This window comes from Oryza glaberrima, chromosome 2, assembly GCF_000147395.1.
Source record: "Oryza glaberrima chromosome 2, OglaRS2, whole genome shotgun sequence".
NCBI classification, from domain to species: domain Eukaryota; kingdom Viridiplantae; phylum Streptophyta; class Magnoliopsida; order Poales; family Poaceae; genus Oryza; species Oryza glaberrima.
Window position 1 is genome coordinate 14,470,747 of NC_068327.1, and position 14,571 is coordinate 14,485,317.

The 14,571-nt window shown below is 46.0% G+C and overlaps 1 long non-coding RNA gene across 1 annotated transcript; it reads left to right on the forward strand.

The window, feature by feature from the left end:
* The first annotated feature begins 6,399 nt into the window (after positions 1–6,399).
* Positions 6,400–7,388, forward strand: LOC127764664 (uncharacterized). The gene is made up of 3 exons (XR_008015930.1): positions 6,400–6,678; positions 6,762–6,860; positions 6,929–7,388. It is a non-coding gene; the product is annotated as an uncharacterized LOC127764664 (long non-coding RNA).
* Positions 7,389–14,571: the final 7,183 nt, after the last annotated feature.

The window sequence follows — 14,571 nt, forward strand, 5'->3', positions numbered from 1 at the left end:
AGGGTCATTTTTGGAGAATGGGATGAGGCTTACGTCCGGTTGCCAACTCTGTTGAATGCTATGAAGACAAGGAATCCATCAATGTACTATTGTGTTGAGCCACATCCTGAGAAATCAATAAATGTGAATGGGGGTCGCAATACGCGTGTTTGGCAGAGCCGCATGGATATTTGGGCAGGTCGTGGAAGCTTTTGTACATCTTCGACCGGTGCTTGCAGTAGATGGGACGTTCATAACAGGCAAGTTTGGTGATACCTTGTTGACGGCGATTGGGATTGATGCTGCAAATAGTCTTGTGCCACTTGCATTTGCGCTAGTAGAGAAGGAGACCACACCAAATTGGAGATGGTTCTTGCGTATCGTAAGGACACGGTTGATTGGACCTGCTAGAGCCACTTGTGTAATATCTGACAGGCACCCTGGAATCATGAACTCAATCAACGATGTAATCCCCGGACATGCTCCAATTAACCATAGATGGTGCATGCGTCACTTCTGTGCAAACTTCTTCAGCACGGGGGATCTTGAACGTATCATCCAAATTAATGAGAAGCCTATTTTCCTTCAAGAAGTTAATCGTCTGATGGAGTTGATAGACGAGCGGGTAGGCAGTGGTTGGAGGACAATATGGCAGACAAGGAGAAGTGGGCGAGGTCATTTGACACGGGAGGCCGCAGATTTGGTTTTATGACAAATAATTTTGCAGAAAGTTTCAACAATGTTCTTCGCGGTATTAGGAAATTGCCTGTGACCGCAATTGTGGCTTACACTTTTAGTAAGAGCAATTCGTGGTTCGTGGATAGGCACAAGGAAGCTACCGCTAACTTTCGAGCTGGCAAGATGTGACCGGATAGGGTCGTGAATGAACTAAAGACACAGAAGAGAAGAACGTTGGGGCAACGTGCCATACTATTTGATTTTGAGTCTGTTAAATATGAGGTAACCGAGCAAGGTGGAGTCACCCCGGGGGGAGTTCAGTGGGGAGGAAGACTCTACTGTGTTGTGGCATCCCGGAATTCTTGTACATGCCAACGGCCGATGCTCTACCACATGCCATGCTCACACATGATAATAGTATGTAAGAGGGTTGGATGTCGAGGTTCCGCCAAGGTTGTGCAATGATTTCAGCAATCGAGCCTTGATTAACACGTATGCCCCTAGGTTTGAGCCGTAATTAAGTCCATCGCAGTGGCCAACGTACGATGGAGAATTCTACGTGTCGGACATGTCACTATTGTTAACTAGACGTGGTAGAAGGAGGACATGCTAACCCGACCAATTCAGAAGTACCCATCCCTAATCGATGTTCCATATGCCATCAAGAGGGTCACAAGAAAACCACGTGTCCAAGGCGAGACAAATCGAAGGATCGTCCCTCAAGGTGTTCTAGGCGTAGAGTTAGAAGGGGGGCATGCATCTAGTGCTAGAGGGGAGGTAAGGCGTGTGCGCATTGTTAATATTGCAATATCTATTCTTACTATTTTCTTCATACATGTCAATCCTAATATATTGCATTTCACTTTTGTGCAGGATGGAGCACCCGCTAGCTCTAGAGGAGTACTACGAAGCGGAGCATCGGGCACCTAGGATAGCAACAGGGGAGGTAAAATAGTTATTATGTTCCCCATATCGCCTTTCATCCAAATCAACGGACATTAATATATGATTTCTTACATGTTTCATATTGTTTATGGTGCAGGTGCTCCCGGTGCTTCGAGTTCGCAGCCACATCCCTACCATCACTTTGGATGGTCGCTTCATCCCGAAGTTGAGAGCTGCCAAGCTTCTATGCTTCGCCAACATGGCCCAGGGGGGGTATGCCGGTGTACAACAGGCCGGCACTGACAGCACTGGTAGACCGTTGGCGGCCCGAGACCCACACGTTTCACCTACCGTGTGGAGAGATGACGGTGACCCTTGAGGACGTTGCAAAGATTCTAGGCCTCCCGATAAAGGGTTTTGCTATTTCGGATGATACAAGGTCAGGTGGATAGAGAGGTATGGTGGAGGAGTTGTTGGGAGAGTCACCTCCAGAAGCTCCTGAAGGACAGAAGTTGTCGAAGACATCTGGAGTACCACTTTTCTGGCTGCGGCAGACCTTTGAGGAATGCCCCCCTGAGGCGGACGATGCCACGGTTGATAGGCACTGTAGGCCGTACGTTCTTCACCTTTTTGGCACCGTGCTTTTCCCCGACTCCGGAGGTGACATGGCATCATGGATGTGGCTACCTTTGATCAGAGATTGGACTAAGGCGGGAGGGTACAGCTGGGGTTCAGCTGCCCTGGCTTGGCTTTATTGCCAGCTTTGCGATGCTTGCAGGAGGAGGAGTAAGGACTCCAACCTTAGTGGTTGTCTGTGGCTACTTCAGGTTTGTTCGAAGCTACATTTAGTGTCCTTGTATTGTTTAGTATATTGCAATCGAATCGATGAATTTCATAATGTGTAATTGTGCATATTTGGATGTGGCTGCGTTTGCCTGTTGCTAGACCGTCCTGGCGTCATCACCCGCCATGGCCTCTTGATGACCGTGATACGCGTCCCACAGTTGCCTACTTGTTTCATGAGGTTCCCCAACCGACGGGTCGTAAGGTTTCCATGTACCGCCACTACGCCAACGAGATAGACAGCCTCCAGCCCTCACAGGTAATTCCAACGAACTAGCTTGCAATGTGATAAGCGTAACTTCCACAATCTTACTCGTTTTATTTGTTGTTTGGACAGGTTGAATGGGAGCCATACCGCCCACAGGAAGTAAATGAGTTGGGCCTCAACGCGATGTGCAATGTGGAACATGAGATGAAGGCCTTAATTTGCCCATTTTTCACATCCTGATTTTCGTTTCACGATTTATAAATTATTTAATAAATTAATATTAGAATTTATATTAAATGTTCATTAATTTACAAGTGAAGTTAAATGTGGGAAATAAAATTTCCTAAATATAAAGCATGGTTGGATTTAATTTTTGTTAAATTCTCCATGATTAATTATACTCTCTGCATTTTCTCGGATTTTTCGGAGCTCAATTCCTAATTTTAATAATACAAAGAATATTTCAGTAATTATTCACATATTAAATTAATCATTAAATGAGCTGGTTTCAATTTTGTAAATACTTAGAGTGTCCAAGTATGTTCAAGAATTTTCTTGGAATTATTTGAGCATTGGAAGTATTTTTAACAATTGATATATCATCTCATTGGTTAATTTATTTGGAAAAGTAATAATAATCCTCTTCCTAGTCTTGGGCCCTTTTCAGCCCATTCCCTTCTTCTTCAGCCCAGCCGATCCAGCAGCTCCTCTTCCTGTCTCTGTCAAGTCTGCTTTGTGTCCCTCCTTTAATCAGTCCTTGGAAGAAGCCCAGCTGGAAGTCTGCTTTGCCTCCCTATCGCTACAGTACCTTCTTCAAGCTCCAGGCAGAGCCGAGCCAGCCGTCCCGTGCACAGTTGCCGCCGATCCCCTTTCAAAATCCGACCTCCTCGTTTCTCCTCTTTCCAAAGTATTTGCGGGAATGGAATCCTCTCAATCTCCTCTACAATTTCCCCCAGAAATCTCCAAATGTTTCTATGGAAATCATTTCCAATTTCGGGGATCAATCTTTCCTTTGCCGGCGAGGATCCTAAACTTTCCCGAGTTTTTCCCGTCGATGTGGGCTCGATTCCGGGCTCCCATGGCTATATATAGAGCCCCCTCCCTCCCCTCTTTCGGCCGCCATCTCTCCCTCTCTCCGCAGTCACCGGAATCGCTCTCCCCGCGCCGGCGCCGCTCCAGCCGCATCTCGCTGTTGCCTCGGCCGTCGCCGGTCAGCGCCGCCACCTCCCTCGGCTCCGCAAAGTCGAGCTCTACCCCGGCCGCTGGTTGTTTTGCGCCAAATCCCACCGGAGGTTGCCCGTCGTCGTGAACCGGAGCGCCGCCATCGTCGCCGAGCCTCCAGCCGCGCCGTTCGTCGTCGTCCGTCGTCGCCTTCGGTCGCCGTCGACACCGTTGGGTTCACAGGAGCAAGGTAAAGCCCGGCCACCGGTTTTCCTTCGCTGAAGGACGCCGTAACGCCGTCGCCACCATGGACAGTACCTCGTCGCCTCGCCTTTTGGAGCTTGTCGCCGGCCATCTCCCGTCGCTGTTTCTCGTCGTCGCCACCACTGGTGAGTTCGCTGTGTCCTCCTATTCCTTCCTGTGCCCTTTGTTTCCGTTGGAGCATCACCGTTGGTTGTCGCCGCTGTTGTCCAGAGCCACCAACCGTTGTGCCCGCGTGGCTGCCATGTCAGCCGCCACGTCAATCTGTCCATCTTCCATGGCGCCCACGTGCTCTGTCCCACGTTGCAGCTCTTAAAACCCTAGATTGAAAATATAAAACGTTTGATCTTGGTCAACTCTCGGTCAAAATTAATCTCAATATAAGTCTCTTTTCAGTGACATATTATTTCTTTTTAATATATATCATCTACCAAATATAACCTAATCTTTTCCGGAGGTTGTTTTAATCTTTTATCTCAGTTATAAATTATTTGTAAATGGTTTAATTAATTTGGAATAGTCTTTTCTTTAGTAGGTTTAATTGGAATTAAATCTTATAAAATTCGTAACTAATTCATATAAAATCGGAATGAGGCCGTTCAAGTCTCAAAATTCATCTAAAATCATGATCTATAAGTTTGTTTACTTTATATGTACTCTTTATTTGGATTTTCTAAGTGTTTTTCTCGTTTTGCGTGTTAGCTTGTCGTTTCCGTCGTTTCGAAGGTTTGTGAGTGCGTCGGAAGTATTCAAGAAGATTAATTGAAGACCGAATATTGCAAGGCAAGTCACACAGATCCCAAACACAATTCCTTTGAGCATGTTGATCCTATATTTAAATTCTATATTTATTTCAACTTTGCATTTATTTTCGAATTTCACCGGGTGGTGCAAACCTGTTCCTTTGTTATGGCCAATTTGCATTGATTACCCTATTTCTTGATTACCTCGGGTTATATTTGACTAGTTGGATTTATATATTAGTTCAACTAGATATATTAGATATAATTGCTTAGCCATACTTAAGAATATTAGCACACGATCGGGATAACTAATGTTTCACTATTACTTAATAATGGATATTTAATAGTAGCTCACGATGGTTAATCGTGATTTGTTAATTAATTAATTTGCCAACTAAAACTTGACAATGGTGGGTTGTGAGCACATGGTTTTGATGGTCGTGCTCATGACAATTAAGGACCGGTTCACGAGTTTCGGTTGTGAAACATTAACTGTGCCAACCACAAGCCAGCATGGGCAACGGCTTTACCTTTTGTATAGCATGGTTCATTGCGAGGCACCAGACTGAGAAGTGGCGGAGATAAGCCCACGGGGGTCGCTGGGGAGTCCATGCCTTGTTTATAAGGGGCTGATTATGATCTAGGAATGGTGCACTGTGGTGGATTGTGTTGTGCGAGGGGTACTGCCACAGCTCCTTTCCGAGGTACTGTGGTGGTATTGAGGCGCATGGTGACATGTTGTGGGGCTATGTCTTGTGGGTATAGAGGTACATCTCTAGCCAGAGTAAAACTATTCGAATAGCCGTGCCCGCGGTCATGGGCGGGTCTAACAATGTCTTTCGTGATTAGTCCCACACTTTTCACCATAATAAATGATGCTATAACTGGTAATAATTTGATTAGCTCCTGGTATGGAATGATACATTCCTGGTTTGGAGATAGATCTGTTCAGCCGGGTATGGTTGTTCAAGATGGTTGGGCATGTGCAGCATGGGTGTGCTGTTCAGTGTTGATTAAAATTATTGATTAATTACTCTACTGTTTTACTACTCTTAAATGTTTGCTAAATGCTGCTTTCGCAAATGAGCCTACATTATGCCATCCTTTGGTATCCTTGTGCACTTGCATATTTGCTGTGTGGCTTGTTGAGTATGTTATATGCTCACCTTGCAATAATCAATCAAACCTCAGTTAAAGACAAGCTGCGAAGGAGAAGACGTTTGGCATATACCCCAGTTGAGCTGCCTGTGGGAGTGGAGCCGGAGCTTCGCTAGACCGTTATTCCGCTGCTGTTTTTCTTTTCTTTTGTAAATATGTAACGCTATTATTATGATGAATCTGTATATTAAATTGTCAGTTTGTGTTCCTCGGCTGATTCCTGGACGAGGATTTTATGCACAAATAAGTTCGGAAATTACTAGTGAATTTCTGGGCGTGACACCATTGGTATGCTTCTACGTGGTGGAGTTCCTTCTATGCCACTGTGTTATGCGTCAGTTCGGGAGATAGCAGAACTCCCCCCCCCCCCAAGTCATTTCGACAGACATTGATCTGCACAAGTAATACTCTCACATACATAATTTAGTTAGTTGCAGTTCAATTTGATAACTTAACATGTTCCTTTCTTGGTGTAGGCTCGACAGGAGAAAGAACAAGCGCATAACAGATTGGCGGACGTACCACTGGCGCCACTGTCAGGATTGGTTGGATTACAAGCGGAACTGAGTTTTGGACGGCACTATGCACAACAAGCGCCAATTCGATGAGTACCTCCAATGGTTACGGAACAACTACCGCCTTTTCCTTCGACCGGCGTGGACGCAAGATGATATTGCAAACGAGCCATAGGTCGACAATGAGTACGACCGCCGAACCTGTACAGGATCCTCCATTGAGCATGGGCCAGTGCGTGATAGAGTGGTGAGAAATTGCATGTCTTTCCCAAAATTTTTGACAATTGCCATGTTAACACTCTTAGACCTCACATTAATTTTTTGTTCCAGGCTAACGAACTCCTCAGAATAGTGAACGATGCTGGCGTGGCCCTTGGAGTTGCTCCCGAGTCTGAGGGGGAGAGTTCAACCCTGCGTAGCGCTCTTCATGTACTGCACTCATTCCCACCGTACTATGCATAGCAATGATTATGTATTGACATCTATCTTCGTGGCAGACACTTCGTGTGCGTTGTCGGAAGTTGGCTGCACGGCTTGGATGCAGGGCTCTCGATGTTGCTGAACCCCAGGTCCGTGGCACAGCTAGGACGACTGGCGAGTCATCAAGGACTGCACGAGGCCCCCATGCAGCCGACGAGGTTGAGGAGCATGAGGAGGAGGATGAGGAGGTTGGAGGGGAAGAAGAGGAAGAGGAGGACGAGGAGGAGTAGGACGAGATTGGCCCTTCCCAACTCCATGATGCACCACAACCATCGCAGGGGAGTCGCCCACGTAGGGTTGTCAAGCAGCCGGACAAGTGGACACCAGGTCAAGTCAGGAAGAAGTCAAAGAACTAGCTTTTCCATCGTTTGTGTTTCTCAATTGTCACTATTAGGGTGAACCCCAAGTTATTACTATGTGGAATTGATGGTTATGTGTAGAACTGATGGTTATGTTTCGAGGGATATGCTGCCTACGACTGAACTTACTCTTAATGTGTTAAACTTTGGATGTGTCGATGCACTACTTCTTGTGAATGCTGTTTACTGCTTGCTGTGTTCGTTTGCTGCCTGTGAATTGCTGTCTATCCAGTTTGCATGCACCTGCTCTGCAAACTTCCTGGATGGCGATGGTCAGCGCCAAATCAGATGGCGCTGACACTACTAATGACAGCGCTGCCATATTTGGCGCAGAGGTCGTCACCCCCCCAACCCAGCTTAAGTTCTCACATCAGCGCTCCAGGTATACAGCGCGGATATGCCGCATGTCAGCGCCATATCATTTGGTGCTGACATACGAGCCTTGATGGCAGGTTGCCTCAACCAGTTCAGCGCTCCAGGCACGCGGCGCTGGCCTAGCCTTCCTCGGCGCCACGCAATTTGGCGCTGAGGATGAGGCCAACTTGCCCCGAAATACTCAATCCCTGTCATCGGTCCCTGGCCAGCGCTGAACTGATCTAGGTCAGCGCCAAATACTTTGGCGCCGACCAACGATTCTAGGTTACAAGCCGGTACCCTGGCTTAGCACCACCCGCCATGGCGTCGAGTTCCCCCAATATATATTGGACAACCGCCGCCCGGTCGTTGTCTTCTCTCTTCCCCTCATTCTCTCTCTCGGTCTCCCTTCTGCACTTCTCCTCGCTCTACACTCTCTCAACCCTAGCCCACTCCTTCCCACCACTCCTCACCTTCCATTCACACACGAGCTTGGTCCATGCGTCTCCGGAGTGACCGTCTAACGCCGCCGGAGGGCTTCGGCATAGTTAGGGTTAAGGTTGAGCAGGGCTTGGTAGGGGATTCCGTTGGGGGAAGCGGCATGATTCACGGGGAAGTTGGAGCTGGAGAGGGGAGCTCGAGGGGACTCCATGCCGCCCTTGGGTCGGCATCCCCCGCGGGGAGGAGGACCACTAGGGTTCCCCCGTCGGCCGTCAGTTCGGCTGGAAGGGCCTCCGGTTCCCGTGGTGTTGGCGGCTACACTACCCCCACTTGGGTATCGTAGGCCCTTCCCAGCCTGCGCCAACTTCCCCATCAACAACTATGGACACGAGCACCGAAGGAAGCTCCGATTCATCCCCGCTGGCAATGTGGACACCTCAGAACGCCCAGATTGCGCCTTTGGTGCTCCTCGATCCATCTCCTCCGCCATCTCCAGCTTCTCGCCGTGCTGTTGCTCAGGTAACGCAACTAGGTGCTTCATTGATTCCCTGCAGTGTTTTTTTAATAACTCCTGGCAATTCATGCAAACTCATTCAAATTAATGTTGAAATGTATGTTTTGAATAGAAAAAATCTCTCCGTTCAAAGATGAAATTAAATTACAATTGTTACAATCATTTATTTCCATGCAAAGGGATGCTAACTCATTCAATTGAATGTTGAATTATTTTTTCTCCCATTCTTTTCAAGCATTTCTGATCACCTCTCAAATTCAATGGAATTTACTATTTCAATGTTACTATCTATAACTTTCTGCACGACTTCATTATCCATAACTGAACTAAACCCTTGTTGACGTTTGCTCCAAACATGCTTCTTACTTACTCACATATCACTTGCGCAGTCCGTTCCAGGTACCGTGACGCACTTCGCTAACCTAGCTAACCGCAACGAGGAACTAGAGGCCTGGCTTCAGGAACTCCGCACCTGCTTCCATATCCTCCAAGCCTGCGGCACTGCCTTTGTCGTCGTCCTCATTTCTATCATCGCCATCGCCGCGTGGCATTTCGCTTAATCCGCTAGTATACTTTTGTGTTGCACATGGTGCTACTGATTCTGTAAGTATGGTAGTCCTCTAGTCAGTGTAATGGTACTGCAGGATTTGGCCTACTAGTAAGTTACTAATGCCAATGCTAATGACTTTTGTATAGACCTCCTAATGTAAGGCTCTCATAACTCCTTATGTAATGCTATGGCTGTTACGCACATGTTGGTACCTACGTATGTAGCTAATGCTTGCAGACTTCTATGGATCCAATGAACTAATGGTTGTATTTCGCCCAGCTTTGGTTCGCTTTCTTCTTTTTTTCAATTCACAACAATGTTTTGGTTGCAAATTGCTTATCCACTCAATTCATGCCATTGTTTTATTCTATGTTTTCTTCATCTCCCATCACCAGCGAAATGCTCTGTTTTCTTCAACTCCTAAAAGTAGGGACATAAGGAGCTGTACAAATACCTGTCTGCCGAACCTCAGCGCCAAATAGAATGGCACGTACATTAACTAGATCAGCGCCAACCTATTTGGCGCTGATATCTCTAACCAAAACCAGCCCGCACCCTTTCTGGTTGAAGTTAATCACTTCGGCGCCAAATAGCGTGGCGCTTAAGTTTGCGTCTCGGCGCCGAGTCGGGTGGCGCTGACATTTGACACGTCGGACGTCCGACTCGGCAAGCCTTCCACGGTGGAACGGTATTCAGCGCCAGTTGACCTAGCGCTGACATGCCTAGGTTCAGCGCCAGGTTATTAGGCGCTGAGCACCCGGTTCAGATTTGGAATAAGTTTTTGGCGTGGTTCATTTTCGGAATTAGCTTTTGTAAAGGGTCATTTGTCAAATTTTTTGGTGATTCTATCTCGTGCAAGGTGGAGAGAAGAAGACACTCAAAAGAGAAACATACAGGTTTGCTGGCACTTCATGCCTCCCCCATGTTACAGGAGTAATGCAGCCATCAATGCTCATCGGTTTCCTTCTTAAAAACAAAACGGGCACCCGACCAGCCAGCCCATTCCATCTCCATCACCCAACACGCCCACACCCCCACCCTGGCTTGGCGCGTGCATGCGGCACTCCATCCACCAATTCAACCGGTCAATAGGTGCACTCCAATTACAACGTATTTAAGTTAAGATATTTACCCATCACTACTATAGAAACCTAGAAAGGTGTCTGTTCAAAATCCAAGATAAGTGTCGGATTTCCCATCTGAAAGGCGGCACATATGATATAAATCAAATGTGTCGGTTTTGGAACAGCACCTTTGAGGTCCCAACAATCCAAAAAAAAAAACTTTGGCTTGATTCGAGCCAATGCACCAAGCACATCCACCACGCTTCTCCCCAAAATCAACCACAATCAACCAACAATTAAAATCACCATCATATATCACAGTCATCATCACAAAATCACAAAACAACAACAACATCCGTCGTCGGATCCGCCGCGGGAGAAGTCGCCACTACCACTGCCCACGTGCGGGAGAGTAACTGCCGCTGGATCCACCCACGACCACTGCTGACACCGCCACCGCCATCAGATCCGCCTACGGCCACCACCGACATCGCCACCGCCACCGGATCCGCAGCGGGAGGGAGGCTAGAGGAGACGGAGGGAAAGGGGGAGGGAGAAGAGGGCCACTGGATCCGCCGTGGGACACCACCGGTGAGGGAGACGAGAGGGGGCGGAAGGAGAGGAGGAGGGGGAAGAGGGCTGGCAGAGAGAGAGACGAGAGGGTGCGGAAAGAGAGGAGGAGGGGGCGGGGAGAACAAGAGCAAGAGAGAGAGAGAGAGAGAGAGAGAGCGACGACTGCGCGAGTATGGATAAGGACGGTATTACATGGGTGTCGATCGGTCGCTCGGTTTTTTACCAATAACTGTAATATATTATAGGTGTCGGTTCTTTTTAAAACACCGGCATTTTTAGTATTGGTGTTGTTTTTCATTAGAACCAATACCTATAGTTCCGGTTTTAACTATTCTAACACCTTAAGTGCCGACCTCTGTGTATTTTTTAGTAGTGCGGCATGGTTTTCCTTATGGTGTTAATCTCTAATGTTGATGGTGGGTCCTTGGAATTTACTAAGATAGGCCCAATTAATTCTAACAGGACCTATGTATAATGGTCCCGGTTAGGTTCAGGGTGAGAGGTTGTGGCGGGAGGGGGAAGAGGGGCGAGTTCGCCGGGTTTAGAGGGATCATTGTGGAAGGCGGCAGCCTAACGAGGAGAGATGGAGGAAGGAGGTGGAGGAGGCCGACCGGGGGCTTGGACACGCCAACACCGTGGACACCTTCCGGCTGGCCGGAAAGGCTGGGGCGGCGGCATGTGTCGCAGTGGTGGTCAAGGAGGTAGGTTGATTGTGCGTGGAAGAAGAGAAGTGATCCAACAGTTTAGACTTCGTAAGATTTTAGGAGGTGTTTTCCGTCATATGCCATGTAGGCGGTCCCTTGTTTTCCTTAATTATGTTCTAATTAAGCACTTATTGCATCGTATCTCCACTGTCTACGTTCCTATTCTTTCTCTTTATCTTCCTTCCGTATATGGAGGCTGGGTCACTAGAGTTGTTGGTGATATCCTGTACGGATGTGGAGGGCTCGATGCAGGGGCGGATGCAGGATAAAAATTGACTGGGGGCATCTGTGGTATGTAAATTATTTAACTTAACTTTATAACTTATATATAGCAAGTTAGAAAACCCAAGTAAATTCACCTATTTTGCAGATCCTACATAAAAATGACTATGACATATTACATTACTCCAAGGAAGCTTGTCTGAATCAGTACTTCAGTAGGTTGAGGGGCTTGAGGCATTTCAAAATTTTGTCTAGTTATTGGTTTTGATGCATTTGCACTAGATTCCTTCCATTAGTGTTCATTATTGCTGTTGTTTTTTTATTACAAATATATGACATTATCTTTTCCTACCAAATCATTGATGAGATGTTGCATTACGATATTAGTGCTACCACAAACTAGAGGAGTACGGCTCAAAATTTTGAAAGACAAAATTGCTAATGTAAACATAAAACATACCGTGGCTACTTACCAAGGGCAGCAACTAGAGAGGGTTTCAGGCTGCAGGTGCACCAGATGAGGCTTGCCGACATGGCCGCATGGGCCGTGGCCATAGCCCATAGAGACTGTCCACGACTTGCGGCGTGACGCGATTGGCACGGAGATGCGTTGTTGGGCAGATAGCGATGGAAGGACGCCGACATCCCGCCATCCGTGGCTCTCGTGAAGCCTCCAGGCGGTGGTCGCGGTGGCCTCCTTCGGCGCCGGCACTTGCAGGCTGTGGGAAACGACGAACTGCGGGAAGCACCAGATTTTGATGGCCTCAATCGCTCCGGTAATTACGATTTGTAGATTGGGATCCAGGGAAGGAGAGTGGACGGTTCGAGTCCTCAACACTGTCCTCACCGCACGCATAGAGATTGCAAAGGAAGGAAAACCAGAAGAATGGGGGCCTTCTTGTCAGGTGCAGTGGGGGCCTATTGGTAATATGATTAGGGGTATGTGTAATATATGTAAAATTTGAGTGGGGTCCAGGGCCCCCACTGCTAATACGCTAAATCCGTCCCTGGTTCGATGTTGAAAGACAAAGACAACGAGTAGCTAGGAAGGTGGTGGGAGAGGTAAAAAGGGTAGGGGACTGGCAAATTAAGAAGAGAAAATCCCTTATGCATCCCTGAGAATTCGTCCAATCTCTTATGTACCCCTGAATTTTTTCTCATCCCTTATATACCCCTTAGTTTTCATTTTGATCTCCTCTATGCTCATTCTATTAGTTGACCGTGAGTTGACCGTTAAATTTTTTGAAGATGACTATATTACCCCTCTCTTATACTTATGTGCTAGTTTAATGATAAAAACACAATTCTTATATGAAAAAAGATCTATTTGTAAATAGACAAAGGGAATATAATTATTTGACAACAAATTTTAAAAATATAAAAAATTTAAAATAAATTTTAAATTAACTTTTATGATATTCATACATTGTTCTCATCAAAATTTGTACCCAACAAATAATAATTTTGGTTCACAATTTCTAGCTAAAACTCTTATATGGATTTTGTCAAAAAAAAAAATTGTTCAATAGTTTAAATTTTCTTTTCAATAAATAATTATGTCCCATTTGATTTTATCATGAGTTAAAATTTTTCACATTGTGAATTATGAAGTAGAGTAGATAGCATGTATCTGTAAGAACGGGAAATGGGCGATATGGTCATTTTAGAAAAAAATAACAGTCAACTCACGGTCAACTAACGGAATAGGGATAGAGGAGATCAAAATAGAAATTGAAGGGCATGAAAACTCAAGGGCATGTAGGGGATGAGGTAAAATTCAAGGGTATAGAAGACATTGGAAACTTTTCAGAGGTATGTAGGGAATTTTCTCAATTAAGATGGTCCAGCCAAGATGAGATCGCCGCAGGGGTGAATTTATGGCGCACAAGTTACTGGAAGTGTATAAATTAAGTGTACTTTTTAAAAAAAACAATATTCTACATATATTACTCCCCACCTTTTTCTTCGATAATGGAAGTTTTATTAAAACTCAGTCAAATACACCAAGATGATACATTTCAACTAAGCCCACTCCCAGCCTTTGCATAAGATACACACAGCCACACACAAAGAAAGACCTATGAAGACCCATCTCACGAAACAGAAATATTAGTGGCTATCAATCCGTAGACTAGATCGCCAACCATACTCCTGGGTAAAAAACTCCTGTGCTACCTGGTCTAAACGTCGCGATAGCACCACAATTGTATCCCGAAGACCCGGTTTATGGAGGATAGCCCAAGTGCGAAGCCACCGGGTGACTAAAGTAATAACCTGCAAAGGAGAAGACACCATCTTGTTATCAAAAAATACCCCATTTCTGCTTAGCCAAATGGACCAACAAAGAGCCGTTGCACCCATCAAAACTAGATTTCTCATGTCATTAGGAACACATGTAAGCCAACGCCCAAACATATGTCACATTTTGAGGAGGTTGTAAGTTATAGGCCAAATGAATAAAAGACCAAACCAGGCGAGTAAGATGACATTGGAAGAACAAATGTTGAATGGTTTCGTCCTTATGACAGAAGCAACATTTCTTGTTACCTTTCCACTTTCGCTTAACTAGGTTATCCTTGGTTAGAGTTATGCCCCGACGTAGGTACCATGGAAAAATCTTCCCTTTGAGCGGTACCTTAATCTTCCAAATGCGTCTATTAATATTTGGGATACTCCTATGGACAAGAGCTAAATAAAGAGAACTGACTGAAAAGACCCCATTAGGGGTGAGATTCCAGCAAAATTCATCTTTCTCCTGTGTGTCAAAACCAAATCAGCTATGCGAGGCCATAAATTATGCCAAGCAGCTAATTTTGCTCCGGTTAAATCTCTTCCATGAAAAGTTTGGAGGATTGTTTTGAAAGATTTGTGAGATAGTC